Raw genomic sequence first — 14,826 nt, 5'->3', positions numbered from 1 at the left:
AGGGATGTCACTTTTGTCCCTACATCCACGCAGGATGCTAAGAAATTTCTAGTTCAATCATAAACTCTCCTCTCATTTGTATTCATGAAATTAACTGTCATCTTCGCGAAGTCCAGCAGGGGGGGATATTCTTCTGCATTAGGGCACAGATCTCAATAAAAAAATTAAACTCACCAATACAGTCTGGGTGTTACATTATTCACGCTGCTTTTTGTCGGCAAAAGATGGCAATTCTAAGTTCTCTCAAAGTGCAGAATGAAAGATCAATTAGCTCATTTATTTGCAGCATACCCTGGTACTGAATTAATTATTATGGCCAGAAGTATTTTGCATCAATTATGCTTTTATTTAGACACTGGTATCCTAGCCAAACTGTGTATTTGTTCTGCTTTGGAGCTACTTATGTAACTTCATTGTTATCGCACTATTTCTTGTGCAAATTACATCTCATAAATCTTTAACAGAGTAAAGTGTCGGAGATTCGAAGCGCCTATTGAGGATTTTCTGCCTTCCATAGAAGACATGGTATAAACTCTTTTTTGAGAAACTTCCATGCTTCCTGGAAAGGTGTTGGTAGCCCCAGAGAAATACTGGGCAGAAGTTGTTCAGATTGAAGATTTCTAATTGTGTTTGTGCAAATTAACATGTGATGTACATAATTACTGCAATAGCCAGCTATTGGAGGAGCATGTGTAAGCCTCCAGGTTCCTGCCGTGCATCAGGTTTGGGTCAGGTGAAGGTGCACTCGGCAGTGAGCGAGGCTCCCGCGTTACCTACAGTTACCTAGCACAGGGTTTGGCCGGTGCGCACCATGAACACAAGAGGGTGCTGGTTACTGGATGGAGACTTCTGCTTGTGGAAGTGACTTTGTTCCGGGTTTGTAGCGGAAAAGCTAGAGGGAAATATGGTGCACGAAAGAGCTGTATGCCGGGAACTGAGAAACACAACGAAAGTAATGTCAGTTACTCAAATAAGCTTCCTGAAGTTAGGTACTGAGTTATTGAAGTTACGGCTATTAAGTTTTTATTGTTCACATCCTTCTTCATCCTTTCTTTACCCCGTCTAAAGTCAAAGACAGAAGTATCAGAAAACGACGTGATTTTCTAGCATCATTACAGCAGGTTTAGGCATTTGCATAAAGCAGCTGCAGACCTCTCCTAGATAAGGCTTTTGCAGTCAAACTTGCTCAAAAGTGACACTGCACTGGAGACCTTTCGTGCCACCCAAGTTCTGGATGGGCTTTTCTTGTCCCTTTTGACCTGCTTTATGACATCATTATGAGAATATGCTAATCCAGGCACTGATAAATATATATACAGATTAATTCTTTCATCCTATTCTATAAATTCAGCAGAAGACAGAAGCAGTAGAGTGTACATAGTGTTTTCTAGGACGTTGCTGGAGAAGAGCTTAGCAACTGGTAGAGAAATGATCATATCAATTTGCTGCATTATGTATATTATGCCTGAAAATGGAGTACTTGTGTTAGTAGCCAGGAGCCCAAATCCAGTTGAGAGTTATTTGTGTAAACCCAGTATATTGCCTGAAGAGGTACCACCTTAATTAGAAATAATCCAGATACACACTTTGAGAATAGCCATTTAGAGACAGACATGAGCAATTCCTTGTGCTCTTCATGATAATTTCTAATTTACCAGCTTTTTGACTGTAAAACAGAGGTATAAGAAATCTTGACTTTATTCACAGAAATTGTAGCTATTCCTTTTTTATTTGTAAAGGAATGAAAGATGTTTGTGTTCACTCTTTTTTGCGTTTATTGTGGTTTGACTGATTTTGAGGTGGGAAAGTTAACTAAAGAATGACTGCTGTGCTAATATTAAAATACCTAAGTAGATCCTTACCAAGATATTCCAGAATTGCTACTACGCACAAATACACATATTTAACTACTTATGAATCAATGAATAAACATTTCTGTATACGCACATGCATGTAGGTCAGCAGCAGATACAAGCAAGTTTCATCAGGTGATGGAAAAGGAAGGAAGAGGAAGAGCTTTGAAATAGTTTTCCTCCTGAACATGCCAACTTTCCTCCACTTTCTTCTAGTTCTTAAGCAAACTGCTTTGCTATCTTGTCTTGTCTGAGTAAGCCTGCTTCTTTCTCCTTGAATGGCAATAAGTAGACAGTTTAATTCAATTTCCTACTTAGTTATGTCCATTTTCCTTTTTCTTTCACTCTCATAAGGCATGTATTTCAGCGCTGGAAAACTTTTCTGCTCTAAAAGAACACAAATGTAGCAGTGAGTATAGAAAGAGAGCTATCACAACTTACATAAGTAATTTTAATAATCAGTTAATAGTGTAGAAACCATCTATCAGACTTGATGCATATCATATATACTGTACAGAGCTGGCAGAAGCCATGAATGAAAATGCTTCTAAGTGCATCCAAAATATGTAATGCTAGGGATCATTTGTCAATGGAGCTATCAAAACCTGAGTATTCTTCAAGTACTAGCACGGGTATGATCTTGGAAACAACCTAAGAAATTACCTGATTATGAAAGATAATATTTTAAGAAAGTGTTGTGAACAGACAACCTAGATTCAAATTAATTTATCTATTCAAGGCTTCACCTTGTCGTCTTCCATACATCCATCTGCACTTGTTATGGCAGGTCAGAGAAATCAGAAAAAAATGACAGTGCTTATGTGCTGCATTTGTCTGCTCCCTCCTGGACAAATTCTGTCCTTTGGCATCACCAAAAGGCCTCCAAGTTCCCTCTACTGCTTTGTCAAAGGGGGAGCTAAGTATACATGCACCAGTAACAAGGAGTATCATGATAAATGAAGTACAATACCAGAGCATTTTTAAGGATTGTAGTGCATAAAGGAGAAGTTCTAAACCAGACTTCATTAACAGCAAACTTAATTCCACAGTTCTGTCTTCATCCTACAGAGGGATGGAACAGCAGTTATGCTGACACCAGCAAGATCAGAATCTCATCCCAGGCCATTGCCTTCCCCTTCCTCATGACTCTGCCCAGTTTTGTATTTGGCAAGAAAGATACGGATCATTTTCTTCGTTCCTGTTCAGCTCTTTCCTGCACTGTTTATCATTTTTCTGAAATATCAGACCATCTTTAATGTAAATTTTAAACATATACACAAACACAAAGCAAGTAAACGTGTGCAGTTATTGAGAATGTTTCTTATGACATAGTAGATATGATTTACAGTATCTATAGTACACAGACTATTTCTGTGGTGCAGTGGTTTCCTAGAGAAATAATAAGAATTTGCTGTAATAAATCTCTCTTCATAAAACATGCTATTCCTATGTAGTTTGTTGAGGATAAGGCATAATATTGTTTATGCTTTCCAGGTGTATTACTGAAACATTGCATTGCGTACAGCTGGAGCTGAAACAGCTGAAACAGGTGAAACAGCTGAAATGCAATTTTTCATGAATGTCAAAACAAAACTTTTCATAATGTTTAAAAAATTTTAACTTCTTGGCCCAGTCCATCAAACCTCAAGAAATTCTGGATGGTTCACAGCATGTGAGTTTCAGTTTCTAATCCATTATTAGTTGAAGGAAATGCAGTTTAAAGCAGCAGACAAAATAAAATGCCCAAACCACTAAAATATATACCTAAACAGATTCCTCTTCTTGTAAACCCCATGAATTTATAATATTATATAATCTCAGATTATCATCAGAAGCATTCTATAACATGCTGTCATTTGTAATGAATGCTGTTACATTCTGTCTAGTTAATTGCTTAAGGCTTTAGTCAGTTCAATCAATATCCACATCAAAACTTCTTCACCATGTGCAGCTGAAATGCCATATTTTTCAGGGTGAAGGGTGTAAGAAACAATAGTCTGCACATCAGTACGGATCCAAGTGTGTCTTGCCTGGGTTGCTTTACCTGGAACCATCTTTTGTAACATTTTGAAGTTACGAGGTCAGGGTAACATGTTTGCATTATGACAGTGACATTTATCTGGGAGAAGGGTCAGACAAAGAGTATTCAATTCGTTAACTGATCTTTTAAAATGCAGACTCCAAATTTTAAAAGAAAAAATATCATGTGTCTTCCTTTGGCTTGTTACTAAATTTGAGAATTCTCAAATGGAATTACATTAATTTTTTCCTTTCAAATTTGGAGTTGTAATTTTCTGGGGTTTTGGTTTTGGCTGGGTTTTTTTGAGACATATCCTAATTTAGCTCGTTCATTATGTGACATGTAACAGACTTAAGCCTCTGAAACAGTTTTGGGATGAAAGAAGGCTGTCTGCCCACAACTGCAAGATTATTCTGAGGGTCACCACTCTAGTATAATACAGACTATACAATTCAGCAACATAATAATAAACAGCTTAAAATGGAAGAGCTGCCATGAAGTATCTATGAAATATTAGTATACAAATGTAAAAGAACTTCCTTCCTACTGAACACAAAGGAAGGGGGGGAAAAGCAAATACTTTCTTAGGTGGTGCTATAAGTTTTCAAGACCATTATCTGTGTCTAAGTTGAGACAAAAAATACATAAACCATTCCTGTATCACATGTTTGGTGAACATAAAACTAAAAAAATACAAACAGCTTTTGAAAATCTTGTAAGTTGAGAGGAGAGAGAGAAAAAATAGTGTAAGGGTATGTCACACTGAAGAATTGTGACCGAAACTGTCTTAGGACATGCAAACTATCCTACAGACAGAAACTTTAATTTTGCAAGACCCAGGACCTGTTATTTAGATGGTTACTCAAAAACTGGGCTTTCTTCCTATTGCATTCCGTATGCACTGCTTATTAGGAACAAAAACTAAAAGATATTGCCCACAAACTCATCAGCAAGGAAGTACCTTCCCTGCAAATGTGCAATTGCCAGAAATACAGATAGCCATCCCCTAATTTAAGACAGGAGTAGCAGCACTGTGCCTGATCAGTGCGCTACCCTTCTAAGCCATAAACGTTGTAAAAAGCATAGAAAAAGTGTTTTCTGAAAGTATTTTTGATGAAATCCGGAAAAATGAATTTATGTTTTAAATTTATAAAATTTAAGATCTTACTGATTAGAAAAACTACCAAAAAGGTCAGAATTTTATTTTTATATAAGAAATTCCCAACCTAGTCATAGCAGATGTATCATTTTATTTATTTATTTATTTATTTATTTATTTATTTATCCATATACAGATCCAACTCAATATTTGAGTGTCAGGAAGAGTTGTGAGTGTAAAAGTCTACTGCCAGTGTACAAAATCTGGAATCAAGTTCTTCATTATGCTTGTTTTTTTACGTAGCAGTACTGTTCCTGATGGAGCCTTTAATTCTAGATTCTCTAAGCAGAACTCTAATTCTGTGAAGTAATATCTTATGTATAACAAGCACATGTAGCAATTTCCTCATTCATGTAACTTTCATTTTTCTTGAGGTTCTCTGTGTTGCAATCATGAAACCTTCCTCAAAATAAAGTTTTACTGTTCTCTTATTCTTATTTATGTATTGGAAACAGGTCAGCGGAATGCAGCTACAACATTTCTTTACTGGGTGCTCATTCACTTTTTGACTACCACTGTATTCTCATTGCACAAAACTCTTTACTAAATGGCTCTTAACAGAAAGTACAAACATTAAAAATACACAGGAAAGGTACATATAACCAGATTTAGGAAAAAAAAAATATGTGAACAGAATTCCTGCTAAGGAGGCTGCTAACTGACAACTCATCATCTCTTTGCAAACATGTACTGGTCAGGAAGTGAAACATTCAATTCTTATCCTGTCCACTAACAGCCTCCCCAGCACCGTTGTTTTAGTAGCAAGACCAACTCACACAATCTTTCCCTCTTTCGGTATTTATGCACATAATAAACATGTGACTCAAAAGCGATGCCAGAGAAACGGCATTTCAAGTTATCTATAAAGACCGAACACTTCCAAATGCCTATTACGATGTTGAATTTCCCTCTGCCGCAAACAGACAGGAAAGATGACAATATGTTGGCATAGCAGGTTTTTAGGTCAACAGCTATGCCAACATCTTGCCTGCCCTCCAGCTCTGCGTAAAAGAACTTCTTGAAAAGGCAACTGTGGGAATTGTGTAATCTTTTACTGTGATTTGTTTGACCTGAAACAGAAAACCAAAATTCAGGTAGAAGCTTCACACTGTTATGTAAAACATCTGAATATCAATCAAACAGTATACTGCGTAGAAACTCTAACGTGATTTGGTTTTAATCCCTTAGGCTATGAGATCTAAAAAAAAAATCCCTGATAATGGGCCCAGTTTTTAATTCTGTGCCTACAACAGTTGCAGAGGAGAGACAGTGTTTGCTTAACTATTTTTCATAAAGCAATAATGTATTCAGGACTTTTCTTACCAATACATCAACAAAATCCCAGAGAGAGGATGGTCAGTATAGGGATGCTGCCTATATACTGTAGTAGATGCATATTCTCAAGTGACTTCATTTTAAATACTCATTTCCTAGATTTGGTCAGTCTCTTTGTCCTTGATTCACCTAAACAAAACACAACAAAACAAAACCAAAGCCAAAAACAAAACACACACACACACACACAAAAAAAAAAAAAAAAAAAAAAAGAAAAGAAAAGAAAAGAAAAAAGAGAGATTTTAAACACTAATATTTGCTGTTATAAAAATATACCATCAGCTTCATCCATACTTAGAAATCACACTGCTACCTTCTCATAATCTGTTTCTGTTCGCACAAATATTTGCAGAGGGTTTTTTGGGCAGCAGATTTGCCAACGAGACAGATTTTCAGGAGGAAAGTGGTAGTCATTACAGAACCAGAGACAGTCTCATGTGATTTACTTTGCCCACAGTGCCACACTTTGGCTGTTAGGTGGTTGGTTTGTGGGGTTTTAATTTATTTTGAACAAAGAATAAAAGAGGGGCAGAGGGTGAGGGGAAGGATATTCTAATACATTTCTGTTACCCTGTACCTGGTATTGTACAGGAGCCAAACTGGCAAGACTGATATGTAAGAGTCTAGAATGTCTAGTTAAGTCTAATAAGGACATTTAATAACTGTATCTAGATCACATTGACTAGGTCAGTCATTTGCAACACCAGACATACTTGTTGCTGAACAGACAATATTGTCAGCTGTGGGAATTGTCCTGTACCTTTAATTTTCATTTCCAAGCTCTGTATTCACATCTGGCACATTAATGTTATGTCAGCACCAGAGCTTTGCTTTTCTTCCTTCCTCCTTACCCCCTTCCCCCCCCCTCCCCCCCCACTGGATTTCGTGAGGTGAGAAAAGCAAAGGAAAAGTTATTTATTTACACTGGCTACAACATCTTTAACAGGACACAAGTGCATTCATGGTCACCAGACACCCTGCTAGCATAACACTTCCCGAGAACTCTTTGAAGAAGCTGTGTTCAGGTAAACTGTTTCAAAGCTGTGACTGTTGCACAATGTGACCTCCTTCTTCAGGTGTTAACTATGCCACCAGTGATCATTTGACAACATACAACACAGAATTGTCCACAAACAGGAGTGAAAACACACACTTTTCCATATTACATAAATAGAATAGAAACCATTATGGAACTAAACACTTTATCACATTTCAAAACATTACAAGAGAGCATCTTCAGTTCTTCTTAACACTTGTGTCTTTAGTGAACATCATAATTAGCTTGCAAGCTATCACTGTCTTACACGACTGAAAGTCTGGTTTTCCACCAATTATTCTTTTGTAGGAAAACAGTGCAAGGTTAAAGACATGTGAATTACACTACATTTTAAAGAGTCACGTTGGAATTATTTTAAAATCCAGTTTAAGAAAAAGCTCTTAAATCCACCATTTGTAGATATTATCAGTGAATTCCACTAGAATTTTGAATTTGGGTTGCTGTATCTCTGGGTGGGAAAAAGTTTTAATTCTTCAAATTGGGAAATAGTTTGTAAGTCCAAAATGCTTATTTCATAAAAAATTTGTGGATATACAGAAAAAACATGTTTACTTGCCTATTTTACATTTGCTAAGCCTTTCTGCATTTAAAAAATAGTTTATATAGATATATTTGAAGCAGCTATGGTTATATACAACTTATCTTATAATTCTCTTATAAATGAGTGTGGTTACGTTAACACTTTGGCAATATCCCTGCATTTGTTTAAGCTAACAACTTTTCCAAGACTTTCTCGAATTGAAAACTGCCTGTATTTGGAACCTGATTCTGCCGAATGTTTGAGTGTAAGTGCAGTCACAACAGTAGAGCATTTTTATACTCTGATATGACATCTAATAAACAAGAATTAAACTAAACAGCAATGTCAGCAGACAAGATCAGGGCATGTGATCACTGATGTTCTCTGACCTGTCAATCATACAATCACTTCAGTCCTAAGAAAGCCTGTTGTTCAGAACAGTGTGTGAACTGCAGCATAGTTTGGACTTAGGCCACGGCCACGAGAAGTGTTATTTCAAAGCTCTGTATCCTAGCTGTATGGTTTAAGCCCAGCTGGTAATTCAGCACCATGATGCCAGTCGTTCATTCCCCCCCTTCCTCCCTACCTGCTCCTGGAGGGAGGGGGAGAAGAATTGAAAGAATGTAAAAACCACGGGTTAAGATAAGTACAGTCCAATAACTGAAGTATAATATAAAACTACTACTGCTACTACTACTACTACTAAGGGAAATAACAAGGGGAGAGAATATAAAACTAAAAAGGAAAGGGGAAAAAAACCCAAAACAATAAATACAAGTGATGCACAACACAATTGCTCACTGTCCGTGGATCGATACCCAGCCTGACCCAAGCAGCAATCTGCCAGTCCAGGTGACTCCCCCCAGTTTATATACTGGGCATGATGTGCTGTGGTATGGAATAGCCCTTTGGTTAGTTTGGGTCTGGGGTCCTGTCTCTGTTCCCTCTTGGCTTCTTGTGCCTTCTCTTCAACATGAGAGACTGAAAAGCCCTTGATCAGGGTAAGCGCTGATCAGCAACAGCTAAAACATTGGTGTGTTATCAGCATTTTTCTCGGACTAAAGGCAAAACACAGCACTGTGCCAGCTACTAGGCAGGAGAAAAATAACTGTTACAGCTGAACCCAAGACAATCACTAACCTATAGAGTATGGATTTGACATGCTGTGATAACCCAAAATCTAAACAGTTCCAACTACTGGGAAAACTGTGTTTTGCAGCAGTGATGGGCTGCTGGTGGAGTTTAACATCCTATTTGAAAAATCCATCACTGAAACTGAAAGCAGAGCTGTATAAGGCTTGCAGAACTACTACAGGTAACTTGCAGGACAGGGCGGTTCTGACAATCTGCTGATAAAGTACCATTGCTTCCACAGCTCAATTTAGGCAAAGTTTATTGTGAAAGAATAAAGGAAGCTATTAATAGTCTAACATAATTAATGTCTTTTGTAGATTTTCTAGATTTCTCCACAGACCCTACTAGCTAACAAGATAAACAGGTTAACTGCCTGGCAATACATTAGATGCTACCAGATGCACAAAGCAAACCAGCTGTTGAATTAATAGATTGATTAAGTAGAAAATTAAATTATAACCAATAAAAGCAGAGGTGGGACGGGGGAATGCAGATAGTGCATTTTTGTTAACAACTTACCGACTTCATCTGTTCTTGCTGTTAAAAAGTTCAGTAGCAGTACACACCTCTTCAGTACGGGTGGATAAGAATATGAGAGGGGAAAGCAAACAGGCTACAGGCTAACTTCATTTGATGTATTAAAGCCTCTCCCACTCTGACTGTTCTTCACAGTTTTCAAACATGTTGCAACAGGGGAGCAGGCAAAGTGGCTTTAAACTAAAGTTGCCAGGGGAGGGGAACCTCAATCCATCCCACCCCTACCAGTTTGATGCCAGTGTCAGCAAGAGATGCTCAGAGCATGGAGAGGGATCGCAGGTCAGGAGGAGAGCACCTGAAGAGCAGAACAAAGGAATTCCTGCCACTTCAGCCAGCAAGTCGGCTTCATCGTCAGGGGCCAAGCTTAAATGCCTCTATGCAAATGCATGTAGCATGCGGAATAATCAAGAGATCTGCACACACTTGCAGGATTATGATCTTATTAGCATCACAGAGATATGGTTGAAAGGCTCCTACGCCTGGAGTGTTGGAATAGAAGGATAGAGACTTTTTAGGAACAACAGGCAGGGGAGATGGAGGTGGGGTTGTGCTACCTTCTATGTCAATGACCAGCTGGACTGCCTGGAGCTGTGCCTGGGGATGGATGAGGAGCTGATTGAGAGCTTATGGGTCAGGATTAAAGGGAGGGCAGGGATAGGGGATATTATAGTGGGGGTCTGCTACAGGCTGCCCGACCAGGAAGACTGAGTGGATGAGGTCCTCTATAGACAAATAGGAGCAGCCTTACGTTCACAAGCCCTCATCCTCATGGGGATCTTCAGCCACCCTGATAACTACTGAGGGGACAACTCCTAAAAGCCTAAGCTGTCCATGAGGTTTGTGGAATGCCTTGATGATAATTTCTTTCTCCAAGGGATAGAGGAGCCAATGAGGAGAGAAGGCTCTGCTGGACCTTGTTCCCACCAACAAGGAGGAGCTGGTGGAGAGTATGAAGCTCAAGGACAGCCTTGGCTGGCAAAATGGCCACAAAATGGTGAATTCAAGACCTTTGGATTGGTGAGGAGGATGCACAGCAAGCTCACTACCCTGGATGTCAGTACAGCCATCTTTGGCCTCTTCAGTGATCTGCTTGGTATAGCAGAATCATAGAATTGCAGAATTCTTTGGGCTACCTGTTCCAGTGCCTCACCACTCTTACAGTAAAGAATTTCTTTCTTATATCCAACATAAATCTCCCCTGTTTAAGCTTGAGCCCTTAATCCCTTCTCCTATCACTACAGTCCTTGCTGAACAGTCCTCCTGCATCCTTGTAGGCCCCCTTCAGATACTGGAAGGCTGCTATGAGGTCTCCACGCAGCCTTCTCTTCTCCAGGCTGAACAGCCCCAACTTTCTCAGCCTGTCTCCATACGGGAGGTGCTCCAGTCCCCTGATCATCCTCGTTGCCCTCCTCTGGACTTGTTCCAACAGTTCCATGTCCTTCTTATGTTGAGGACACCAGAACTGCACACAATACTCCAAGTGAGGTCTCAAGAGAGCAGAGTAGAGGGGCAGGATCACCTCATTCAGGTACCATGGGATAAAGACCTAGAGGGAAGAGAGGCCTAAGAAAACTGGTTAATAATTAAGGATCACCTCCTCCAAGATCAGCAGCAATGCATCCTGGCAAAAAGAAAGTCAGGCAAAAATGTCAGTAGGCCTGTGTGGATGAACAAGATACTCCTGGACAAACTCAAGCTCAAACTTGTTTAGTTTACACAGGTGGAAGTTTACAGAGGGTGGAACCAAGGACAGGTAGCCTGTGGAGAATACAAAGAAACTGTCTAAGCAGCCAGGGATCAGGTTAGGAAAGTTAAAGCCCTGATAGAATTAAATTTGGCCAGGGACATCATGGGCAACAAGAAGAGCTACTATAGGTATGTCAGTGACAAAGGAGAATGTGGGCCCTCTCCAAAAGGAAACAGGAGAGGTGGTTACCCAGGACATGGAGAAGGCTGAGGTACTCAATGATTTTATTGCCTTGGTCTTCCTCAGCAACTGCTCCAGCTACACATCCAAGTCACAGAAGGAAAGGCAGGGATTGGGAGAATGAAGAACCACTTGCTGTAGAAGATCAGGTAAGAGACCATCTAAGGAACTTGAAGGTGCACAAGTCCATGGGACCTGATGAGATGCATCCAAGGGTCCTAAGGGAATTGGTGTATGAACTTGCTAAGCCATTACCTATCATATTTGAGAAGTTGTGGCAGTCTGGTGAAGTTCCCACTGACTGGAAAATTGGAAATATAATCCCCATTTCTAAAAAGGAAAAGAAAGAAAGACCCAGGGAAAGACAGCTAGTTAGTCTCACCTCAGTGCCTGGCAAGATCATGTAGCACATCCTCCTGGAAGCTATGACAAGACACATTGAAAAGAGAGAGGTGGTTGGTGACAGCCAACACGGCTTCACCTTTGTTCAGGCAAATCCTGCCTGACCAATTTGATGGCCTTCTATGATGGGGTTACAGCACTGGTGGATAAGAGAAGACCAACTGATGTTATCTACCTGGACTTGTGCAACGCATTCGACACCGTCCCACATGACATCCTTGTCTCTAAACTGGAGAGATCAATTTGCTAGATGGACCACTTGGTGGATAAAGGATTGGCTGAATGGCAGCATGAAAAGAGTTGTGGTCAACGGCTCAATGTCCAGTTTGAGACCAGTAATGAGTGGTGTTACTCAGAGGTCAGTGTTGGGACTGATCCTGTTCAACCAACATCTTTGTTGGTGACATGGGCAGATGCACCCTCAGCAAGTTTACCAATGACACCAAGCTGTGTGATTTGGGTGATAAGCTGGAGGGAAGGAATGCCATCCAGAGGGACCTTAACAGGCTTGAGAGATGGGCCAATGCCAACCTTATAAATTTCAATAGTGTGAAGTGCAAGGTGTTGGGGCAATCTGAGGCACAGCTACAAGCTGGGTGGAGACTGGATTGGAAGCAGCCCTGCGGAGAAGGACTTGGGGGTGTTGGTTGATGAGCAACTGGACGTGAGCCGGCTTCAGTGTGCGCTCACAGCCCAGAAAGCCAACCGTATCCTGGGCTGCATCAAAAGGAGCGTGACCGGCAGGTTGAAGGAGGTGATCCTGCCCCTCTACTCTGCTCTCGTGAGACCCCACCTGCAGTACTGCATTCAGCTCTGGAGCCTCCAGCACAAGAAGGACATGGACATGTTGGAGCATGTCCAGAGAAGGGCCACAAAGATGATCAGAGATCAGAAGGCTGAAGTGTCTTCTCCTTCAGCCTGTGAAGACAGGCTGAGAGAGCTGGGCTTGCTCAGCCTGGAGAAGAGAAGGCTCGAGGGAGACCTTTAGAACCTAAAGGAGGCCTACAAGAAATCTGGAGAGGGATTTTTTATAAGGGCATGTAGTGACAGGACAAGGGGGCATGGCTTTGAACTGAAAGATTAGATTAGACATTAAGAAGTTCTTTACACTGAGGGTGATGAAGCGCTGGCACAGGCTGCCCACAGAAGCTGTGGCTGCCCCATCCCTGGCAGTGTTCAAGGCCAGGCTGGATGGGGCCTGGAGCAACTTGGTCCAGTGAAAGTTGTCCCTCCCCCTGGCAGGGGGGTTGGAAGTGGATGAGCTTGAAGGTCCTTTCCAACCCAAGCCATGCCAGGGTTTTGTGATCATTCTGTGAAAAGTGGTTGAATCAGATCAAGAATCAGCTCCTCACAGAAGCAAATCCATAGGTATGAAAGAATCTTGAAGAAAAATCAAAACTCCACATGAACACTGCAGACAATGCTTTCAGGAAGGGAGAAAGAAAGGCAGAGAAAGGGATTCACTGGGAACCTTGCAGTGGAGAACACAAAGATGCCTTCCAACCCCCAGCATCACCTGCTTATTGTGTACAGACCTGCTCTGAGCAGGTTTAGACAACCAATATTTAAAGTGCTGGCAGCTGCCTGAAGCTTATTCTATGATACTGCTCCCACTATCAGAACCAGTAGCTGCACTGGCATTCACAGTGTGTGTGTGAGGGAAAGCATCTGGAGAAAACGGCAGCCTTACGGGCACAGTTTAATCCCTGTAATTATCCAGGCCTGGTAATGTAAAGGTCTGCAAACAAATTCTGAATCTCCATAAAACTGGGAGTTTGGGACATTCCCTGAAGGATCTTTGTTTTAAAAACAAGTATTTTGGCAGCCTCTGACATGCATTATCCATTTCAGTACATTTTCTTACTAATTATAGACTGTGCCTAATTTCCTCAGAATAATAGCCTGAAATTTCTAAAGATAAGAGTCTGTCATAAATTGGCTTAATTGTATTTTAATTAATTTTCATTTACTGCATTGGCTAAAGTATTTTTTCCCATTAAATGCAGAATAAGCACATTTTTTAAGGAAACAAATACTTCACTTCAAGGAGATCAACTCAAAACATGCACACAACACTGCTGAGGAGTCATGCTCTTAATCCTACAGGACTGGTGAACAATCAAGTTGTAGGAAGATTGAGGCCAGAGACATGGCAGCTCTCCTGTGGGCTGGGTTCCCGTAGAATGTTTGGTAGATTTCTGAACACCTGAAAACTTTCTGCACCAGGAAGAAGACAAAAGGAACAAGCAGGTTACCACTTTCTAGCAGATTCACAATCAAAGATTGAATGGAAAGTTTTCAGCTGGGAATGTATCAGGAATGAAAAAGCAGCAGCTGGAAACAGGAAAACTTACAGCTGATCAAAATAGCCACTGAGGGAAAACTTAAGTGTTGTCATATTTCTTTAAAAACAATTCGTACATACTCCTCCCTCATATCAAATTACTTGGCCTTAGAGAATTTTATAGGTTATTAATCCAGAAATATTTATTCACTTACTGCAGTATAAAACATTATTTGTTCTAATTTGATTTGACTGAATAGAATCATTCTCTTCCTAGAACTGCAAGATTCTTCCATACTAAGTTTTCCATGGGTATTCTTCAGGCTAAATTAAAAAATTCCTGGTTTCTCTCCCCAGCTCCCAACACCTAAGAGATTACTCCAGAGCCTAACACACACTTTATTTTCCTGCAGAATCAAAAGATGCGTCAGATTACAAAGCCTGGAAAAGATTCTAGTTAACTTCTCTCAGTTTCAAATTGAGCCTGTTAGGTCTACATGTGCTTTTTTGTTTGTTTATTTTGTCCTGGATTTTGTTTTTTGTGGGGTTTTTTGTTCTTGATGGTGGTTTTGGTTTTTGGGGTTTTTTTAGTTGGGTT

This window comes from Psittacula echo (genome assembly GCF_963264785.1).
Source record: "Psittacula echo genome assembly, chromosome: Z".
Lineage (NCBI taxonomy): Eukaryota > Metazoa > Chordata > Aves > Psittaciformes > Psittacidae > Psittacula > Psittacula echo.
This window is presented reverse-complemented; position numbering follows the sequence as displayed.